This window comes from Elgaria multicarinata, chromosome 10 (genome assembly GCF_023053635.1).
Source record: "Elgaria multicarinata webbii isolate HBS135686 ecotype San Diego chromosome 10, rElgMul1.1.pri, whole genome shotgun sequence".
Lineage (NCBI taxonomy): Eukaryota > Metazoa > Chordata > Lepidosauria > Squamata > Anguidae > Elgaria > Elgaria multicarinata.
In genome coordinates this window covers 599,942-609,635 of record NC_086180.1, presented here as the reverse complement: position 1 = coordinate 609,635, position 9,694 = coordinate 599,942, and positions in this window count along the sequence as shown.

Below are 9,694 nucleotides of genomic sequence, written 5' to 3'. Positions count from 1 at the left end.
GCTGTCCACACCTGGGGGTCTCCATAGCCCTTCCTTACTTGCTCAGGGTAATCACTCCCAGAGTCACTTTTAGGGTGATCCATGGGAAGGATGGATTATTTATTTATTGCATTTCTATACCGCCCAATAGCCGAAGCTCTTATGGTGGGGAAGTAGCATGTACACTGTCCTGAGTGTGTTGCGTGGGGCAAAAACGTTATAGAAATGCATGAAGCTAACAGGGTGTGTGTGTGTGTGTGTAAAATGTTTGCAAAACATAGGAGCCGGGCAAATCTTTGCAGAGCCAGGCTTGGGAAGTCCCTTCACCTTTCCCTCAGAGCCAAAATCCCCTCTGCCCCTGCTGTAACTGTTGAAGAAGGGAAAGCGAGCGAAGGGCGTCGTGAGTCCACACACGAGCCACTGTGGCTTGAGCATTTTGGCCTCTCAGTGCTTAATTCAAATTGTACTTGGGGCATCCAAGACTAGAAAGGGATATCAATAAGAAAGCGTGCTTGAGCATTCTTGGGAAGGGAGACTGAGCCCACAGCTAGACCTAAGGTTTATCCTGGGATCATCCAGGGTTCGCCCCTGCCTGAGCACTGGATCCCCTGTGTGTCACCTAGATGAACAGGTTTGACCCCTGGACGATCCAGAGATAAACCTTAGGTCTAGCTATGTCCTCAGTCTGGCTCTGCCCTGTGTGTGAGAGGGAGTGTGGAGGGAGGGGGGGATCCCCAGGGCCAGGCAGCATCTGGATGATTTCAGCTCAGACTAAGACATCCCTGGCAGACTCTTGTTCCTTTTAACTCTCCCAAGGAGAAGATTTTGAAGCTTCCCAGGACAACTATCATTTCCTGATACCGTGAATCTGTGGCTTTTTGTACTTTCGAATATGCCACTAATTGCACATTTCTCCTGGACTAGAGTCTGTCTTTGCTGGGGCTGCCCTGTGCTGCCTGGCATGCCCTTGTGCCCGTGCCCTCGGAAGGTGTCTCTCCTGGGACGGCTGTAGCACTGAGCCCAACTGCCGTGGCTGCTTTACATCTCACTGCGCCCTGCACTCCATTCAGGAGACTGTCCCCAAAGGGTCTGATGCAGGTGGGAGAGGCTGGGAGGGTGGCCAGAAGTCATGGGCACTGGAGGCCTTCAAGAGGCAGCTGGACAGAGCCATGTGCGATGGTGGAATCAGTTACCTAGGGAGGTTGTGGGCTCTCCCACACTAGAGGCATTCAAGAGGCAGCCAACCATCTGTCAGGGATGCTTTAGGGTGGATTCCTGCATTGAGCAGGGGGTTGGACTAGATGGCCTTGTAGGCCCCTTCCAACTCTGCTATTCTATGATTCTATGATTTTTTGTGTCAGGGATGCTTTCAGGTGGATTCTGGCATGGAGCAGGGGGTTGGACTCGATGGCCTCAGTGGCCCCTTCCAACCCTTCTATGATGCTATGACGCCCTGGGGCTAGCCACTCTCTCAGGCTACTGCAACCCCCGGCATGCTCAACTGGAAATAAGGCCCAGTGAATTCAGCAGCACTTAAGGTCTGAAGGGAGATGCTTAGGGCTCAACAGTCAGTCTCATTTCCTCCTCTGGGCAATGGCCGCTGTGTTTCTTTCAGAAGATAAGGTGAGGATGTGCAAAGGGGAGCTGCAGGAGGGCTCCCAAAGTTGAGGGGGTGGGTGGGTGGGTTTCATTGTTCCACTCTGATAAAGCCTCGAAGTTCTGTCCATCATAAAATCAAGACAATTGATCAGATCAGTATGACATTCGGCATGCAAGCCCCTGTCTGCATGCAGAAGACCTAGGTTCGATCTCCAGCAATAGCTCCAGGTAGGGATGGGAAAATTCCTGCCTGCAGCCCTGGAACGCCACTGCTGCCAGACAGCCCATGTCGACAATGCTGGGCTGGATGGACACGTGGTTTCACTCAGGACACGGCTAGTTCCTAGGATTCCGTTTGGTGAGGGATGTATTTGAGCTTTCATTTCTTTTTTTAATCTAATGAAGAATCTTTGAGTTATATGAGTTTTGTACATTTTACATTGAAGAGTGAGGACCAGACTTGCAACCTTCTTCTCTTCTTTTGCCCACCCACCACCTTCAGGGGACCATCCTGTACTCCAGATGGGCTGTCTGACCAAAGACCCTCTGTGCTGATATTTCCCCAGACATGCCCCTGTCGGCGGGCCAAACCAGGCCAGAAATGTGGCTGAACAGGGGCAGAGTGGACATAACACCAATTCCCTCAGGCCCACCTTGGACAGGATGGAAACGCTATGCTAATTCCAGAAGTGGAGTCAGTCCCAAGCCATGCTGTGTGACGTGGAAGGCACCCAGAGCCGCTGCCTGCCACTCAGCCTCGTTGGCCACAGCAAGAGCAGGGTTCAGGCGAGTGCTGCCCCACTGTCTCAGCTGTATGTAACGCCCTGACAGAGGCCCCATTGCTCCAGTGACAGGGCCCGGGGCCTGGACGAGGGCTGGGTCATCTCTCTGGCCCCACCACAATCACTGGGGGGGAGGGGAGCATCTTGCATAGAGTTCAGGTTCACCCCACATCCATCTTCTCCCCTCCCACCCACCCCCGCTCTCTTGCCAGTGCAGAGTTTCGCCGCACACAGCACCTCCTTTGCTCTTTCTTCTGCTTCCGAAACATGGCGTCTGCAGTAGCTGTTTTGGGAAGCCTCTTTGGAGACCCTTTCCTTCCCCTCCCCCCTTTCTCTCCGAGCGTGGCACTGTGCGCCGTGGGCCCTTGTTAAGTTGGTCTAATAGGCCCTGCTTTGTTCTGAAAGTGAAATTTAGAAATAATAAAGGAGGAGAAACACGACCCATCCCGTGTTCCGTGAGGCATCCCGGAAGAGGGAACGCCAGCTGGTCTTCCCTAACAGCAAGTTCAAGACCCACTGGAGGGCAGCCAGGTGAACCCCAAAGACCACGGCCACACAGAGCCCCAAGCTCAGCTCATAGTGGGGGGCTATGCAGCGGGGGGGGGGCGGCAGTTGTGTCCGGCCGCGGCCTTTGCGTGCGTCTGCCTCTCCATGTTTAACCGCCCCTCCCTTCACAAAGAGCATAATCCTCATTAACCACCAAATCCCCTGGAAGATGGGGGCCGGGGGGAGTTGAGCTTGGGGGATGAGGTCTGCCTGCTGAGTTCCAGTCTGCTGGGCTGGCTCATGGCCATCCTTTCCCGCCGCCCCGCTTTGGGGCTGGGACTCTCACTGGCCCCGTTGTTTAGCCGGGGCCCCACTCTGCCGTCATCGTGGCACAAGTCCCGGCAGGCAGGCAGGACCCCCCCCCCCGGGACTCCCCCCCCCCCCGCTGGCGTTGCGTGCCTCCTCAGCTCGCTTCTCTTCCACCTTTGCCAGCTCTGGCTCTGGCTTCTCAGCCCACTGCTCTTCCACGATCCACCCAACCTCTTGGTCAGCTGCCCCCCCCCACTCCCACCCCCCCACATGCCAATGCAATCTCCCATGTCCTTGGGCCTTGTGTGAGATTTCCCCAAACCCCACCCCTCTCGGTGCCCCTTCTCCCCTCAGCCCCTTGTCATTCTTTTCCTTGGGCCTTTGGAGCCTCAGCCTCAGCACATACAGACGCCCATCAGTCCTGTTCCTTTGCTTGCATCCCCTTCTGTCAGCCCCAGGCTGGTGGTCTCCCTACCAAGCTTCTCTGACTCCTCCTGGGCCCTGTATTTTGTATTTGTGCTTTTAACCTGTTGGTTGTTTTACTATGGTTTTAATTTTTGTGAACCGCCCAGAGAGCTTCGGCTATTGGGTGGTATAGAAATGTAATAAATAAATAAATAAATAGCCTGCCCTCCCTCCCACATCTCATCTTATAGGGACAGGTGGGAGGCTTGAATTCCAGCAAAACTGACAACTTCCCCTTCCCTCCTGGCAGCTGGACTGTGGCATATACTGCTGCTGGGTGCTTGTTCCCTAGAGGGCTGGGATGCCTATGAACGTCAGCCTCTCTGAGCCACGGGCTTCACAACACAGGCAATGCAGGGCCACAGAGGAGGTTCCCACTCTGGGATCATGAGATTAAACGCGAATGCATGTCCATGTTCAAGCCCTCCCTCATTCCCAACATTGGCCCTAAGGCTCCTTGCATTCTGCAGTGGTAAACTTGGCCTAGAGATGAAGGAAGGAATTCCAGCAGGAGTCTCACAAAGAGCAACGTCTCATAAGAGCGTTAGAAGGGTTAGTTTCATCCAGCACTCTTTTCCCACAGGGGCCAGCCGGCTGTTGGCCGACAACCCACAAGCAGAACGCAGAGCAACAGCACCCTCCCGCCCATGTTTCCCAACAACTTGTGCGTACAGGCTTACTGCCTTTGCTACTGGATCTCTGAGACCTGCTGTGACACTGCTCCAGTCAATGGGAGTTTGGATGGCCTGGAGGCTTGCAAACCATGGCTGCCCACAAAGGCTTCTGGGTGAATGGCTGCTTCTGCTTCTAAGCTAGCAAACGGTTATGCTCTTCTGTACCAGTCAGCAACATTCCTTTGTGTTATGGGAAAGATGAGTCAAAGCACAATTACAGTGATCTCATTAAAACATCGGGTGTCTTAGAATCATAGAATAGTAGAGTTGGAAGGGGCCTATAAGGCCATCGAGTCCGACCCCCTGCTCAAGGCAGGAATCCACCTTAAAGCATACCTGACAGAGAGTTGTCCAGCTGCCTCTTGAAGGCCTCTAGTGTGGGAGAGCCCACAACCTCCCTAGGAAACTGATTCCATTGTCGTACTGCTCTAACAGTCAGGAAGTTTTTCCTGATGTCCAGCCGGAATCTGGCTTCCTTTAACTTGAGCCCGTTATTCCGTGTCCTGCACTCTGGGAGGATCGAGAAGAGATCCTGGCCCTCCTCTGTGGGACAACCTTTTAAGTATTTGAAGAGTGCTCTCATGTCTCCCTTCAATCTTCTCTTCTCCAGGCTAAACATGCCCAGTTCTTTCAGTCTCTCTTCATAGGGCTTTGTTTCCAGACCTCTGATCATCCTGGTTGCCCTCTTCTGAACACGCTCCAGCTTGTCTGCATCCTTCTTGAATTGTGGAGCCCAGAACTGGACACAATACTCTAGATGAGGCCTAACCAGGGCTGAATAGAGAGGAACCAGTACCTCACGTGTTTGGAAGCTATACTTCTATTAATGCAGTCCAAAATAGCATTTGCCTTTCTTGCAGCCGTATCGCACTGTTGACTCATATTCAGCTTGTGATCTGCAACAATTCCAAGATCTTTCTCGTTTGTAGTATTGCTGAGCCAAGTGTCCCCCATCTTGTAACTGTGCATTTGGTTTCTTGGCATTTATCCCTATTAAATTTCATTATCTTGTTTTCAGCCCAGCACTCCAGCCTATCAAGATCACTTTGAAGTTTGTTTCTGTCTTCCAGGGTATTAGCTATCACACCCAATTTTGTGTCATCTGCAAATTTGATCAGCGTTCCCTGCACCTCCTCGTCCAAATTATTAATAAAAATGTTGAAGAGCACTGGGCCCAGGACTGAGCCCTGCGGCACCCCACTCGTTGCCTCTCCCCAGTTTGAGAAGGTTCCATTGATAAGTACTCTTTGAGTCCGATTCTGTAGCCAGCTGTGGATCCACCTAATAGTTGTTCCATCTAGCCCACTTTTAGCTAGTTTGTTAATCAGAATGTCATGTGGTACTTTGTCAAAAGCTTTGCTGAAGTCAAGATATATGACATCCACAGCATTCCCACAGTCCACAAGGGAGGTTATCCTATCAAAAAATGAGATCAAATTAGTCTGACAGGATTTGTTCCTGACAAATCCATGTTGGCTTCTAGTAATCACTGCATTGATTTCAAGGTGCTTACAGATTGACTTCTTTATAATCTGCTCCAGAATTTTCCCAGGGATGGATGTCAGACTGACTGGTCTGTAGTTCCCAGGTTCCTCCTTTTTGCCCTTTTTGAAGATAGGGACAACGTTAGCCCTCCTCCAGTCGTCTGGCACCTCACCCGTCTTCCATGATTTTGCAAAGATAATAGACAAAGGTTCTGAGAGTTCTTCTGCTAGCTCCTTCATTACTCTTGGATGCAGTTCATCAGGCCCTGGAGATTTAAACTCATTCAAGGAAATTAGGTGTTCTTTGACCATTTGTTTATCAATCTCAAACTGCAATCCTGCCCCCTCAACTTCTGCTTCACTTTTTCCAGGGGGGTCATAGACCCGCTTTTGGGAGAAGACCGAGGCAAAGTAGGAATTGAGCATTTCAGCCTTTTCTTTGTTGTCTGTTATCAATTTGCCATCCTCATTAAGCAGTTGAACCACCATTTCTTTCCTCTGTCTTTTACTACTCACGTATCTGAAGAAAGCCTTTTTATTGCTTTTAGCATCCCTCGCTAATCTCCGCTCATTCACAGCTTTAGCCTTCCTGACGCCATTTCGGCACTTCTGCGCCACTGTACTCTTCTTTTGTAGCCTGGCCTTCCTTCCACTTCCTATATGTATCCCTTTTTGTTTTCAGGTCATCTCTAAGCTTTTTGTGGAGCCACATTGGTTTCCTCTGTTGTCTTCTATCTTTTCTCCTTGTTGGAATTGTTTGTAACTGTGCCTTTAAAATTTCATTTTTTAAATACTCCCACCCATCCTGCAAAATCAGCTTTCCTAAAATCCAGAGTACGTGTATGGCTATGCTCGACTTTTGTCTCCTTCATAATCAAGAATTCAAGTATGACGTGGTCACTTTCCCCCAGAGTTCCTGTAACTGCCACTTTATCCACTAAGTCATCCCTATTGGTCAATAACAAGTCAAGGATTGCCGACCCTCTAGTTCCTTCTACCACTTTCTGTAGGAGAAAGTTATCACCCACACATGTCAGGAATTTCTTGGAAGGGCTGCTTTTGGCAGTAATGGTCTCCCAACAGATATCAGGGTAATTGAAGTCCCCCATCACTACTACATCACACTTCCTTGAAACACTGGCAATTTGTTTCTCAAAAGTTTCGTCCTCGTCTTCTCCTTGGTTGGGTGGTCGGTAGTAGACTCCGATTATCATATTCTTTTTATTCCTAGCCCCGTTTATTTTAATCCAGACGCTCTCGATGGGGCTCCCAGTCTCATCCGCCTGTATTTCTGTGCAGGGATAGGTATTTTTAACATATAGTGCAACTCCACCTCCCTTTCTATTTCTTCTGTTCTTTTTGAACAAGTTATATCCTTCAATTGCTATATTCCAGTCATGGGAGTCATCCCACCAAGTTTCAGTTATACCCATCAAGTCGTATTTGCCTTCATGTAATAAGAGTTCAAGTTCATTCTGTTTGTTTCCCATGCTCTGGGCATTAGTATATAGACATCGAAGACCATGTGTTTTATAGTCTGGCTTTGTTCCTACATTGTTGCAGACACTATTTTGGGACACTGTTGGAGTTGTTCTCTGTACTGTGGTGCATTGGCCTTCATCCATTGTTGCCTCAAAATTTACGTCTCCCACCCCCGCAAGATTCAGTTTAAAGCCCTCCTGATGAAGTTCTTCATGCTGTGGCCGAACTCATTCTTTCCAGCCCTTGTGAGGTGCAACCCATCCCTTGCCAGCAGTCCATGTTCCAAGTAGCGTACCCCATGGTCCCAGAATCCAAAACTCTCACGACGGCACCACCTTCGAAGCCAGTCGTTCATCCGGAGTATTTTTCTTTCCCTTTCTAATCCTCTTCCAAGAACCGGGAGGATGGATGAGAAAACTACCTGGGCCCCAAAGTTCTTCAGTTTCCTTCCCAGAACTTCAAAGTCTGAAATGATTTCTTCGTAGCTCTGCTTGGCGACATCATTTGTTCCCACATGGATGAGAAGAAAGGGGTATGTGTCCGTGGGCTTTATGAGCTTCGGTAACCCTTCAGTCACATCTCTAATCCGTGCTCCAGGGAGACAGCACACCTGGCGAGTCCATGGGTCTTCACGACATACTTGGGTTTCAATCCCACGCAGCAGGGAGTCTCCCACAACGACTACTCTTCTCTTCTTCTTGGTTGACCTACCTTCTGCCTCTTGTTCATTGTTGCACGGTGTCTGCTGTACTTCTTCCTCTGCAAACTGTCCTTCAGACTCATCCTCCAGAAGCTGAAAGCGGTTGCTTAACTCTAATGGTTCCACCGGTGCAGAATGCCTTCTAGTTCTTCTGCTCCTAACTTTCACTCTTTTCCAGAGAGTTTCCTCTTCATTGGCTTTCCTCCCCTCAGCATACTCCACTTCTGCTTCAGCTGGCTGTTGCTCTTCAATCTCATGTGGTTCTTGTTGCTGTTGCAGTTCCACCGTTCGGTCTAAGAACTCGTCTTCTCTTATTCCTTGGAGGGTGGACACTCGCTGCTCAAGTCCTCTCACTTTTTCTTCCAAAAGTGCCACCAGCTTGCACTTGTTGCAGGTATACGCCATGTTGAGCTCAGGCAGAAACACGAACAATGCACACCCTTTGCAGGTCACCACCTCTAGGGACTCCTTTCCATCCATATTGTCGATTTCTGCTTTGTTTTTTCCTTTCTGATTATAGTGGAATTGCCTTTGCTTTGTCCTGTCCTCTCTGAAGGTACACAACTATATGAGTAGGTCTTAAGGGAAAGTAAGATCTTTTGGGTTTTTTTTGTTTTTTTTTTTTTTGGTGGTGGTTTTGTGGGTTTTTTTTCTCTTTATGTTTTTCTTTGTTTTTCCCACCTCTTTTTTATTTATTTTTTATTTTATTTTATTTTCCCTCCCCTGCCGAACTCCCCTGTCAAACTCCTGTTTGCTCTTCCTGTTCGCTCGCTCCCTGGGAATCTGGCTTACTTTTATAGCTCCTACTTGAGCTGGGCCAGCTGCTCTTCCCTGCTTCTGCTCAGCTCCAAGTCAGGAACCAGAATGAGGTCACTGAAAGGCCAACAACAATCAACAGCAATTAGGCACTGATTGCTGAGTCCAACTGACAATCAGGCCACTCCCCCTTCAGCTCCTGCAGCAACTATCCACACCAACCCTCTTACTCAGCACTCAGGAGCACATGGCAAGCACACGGCCTCTTTGAATTGGCAGCCTCCTGGGTTTTCTTGAGGCTTCTCTTCTTCCCCTTTCCTTGGTCTCCTCTTCCCCTACACACCCCGTCAAACTCCTGTTCGCTCGCTCCCTGGGAATCTGGCTTACTTTTCTAGCTCCTACTTGAGCTGGGCCAGCTGCTCTTCCCTGCTTCTGCTCAGCTCCAAGTCAGGAACCAGAATGCTATCATGTCTCTCCTCAATTTTCTCTTCTTCAGGCTAAACATGCCCAGTTCTTTCAGTCTCTCTTCATAGGGATTTGTTTCCAGACCCCTGATCATCCTGGTTGCCCTCCTCTGAACACGCTCCAGCTTGTCTGCGTCCTTCTTGAATTGTGGAGCCCAAAACTGGAAGCAATACTCAAGATGAGGCCCAACCGGGGCCGAAAAGTGGGGAACCAGTACCTCGCGTGATTTGGAAGCTATACTTCTATTAATGCAGCCCAAAAATAGCATTTGCCTTTCTTGCAGCCATATCGCACTGTTGGCTCTTATTCAGCTTGCGATCTACAACAATTCCAAGATTCTTCTCGTTTGTAGTATTGATGAGCCAAGTATCCCCCATCTTGTAACTGTTCATTTGGTTTCTTTTTCCTAGGTGTAGCGTGGTACTGTATCTGGAGGCTCTAACGAGCTGACTTTCCAGTGTTGCCCTATTGAGGGGCCATGTCGTAACAGCCTATCTATCCAATTAGTAAGTG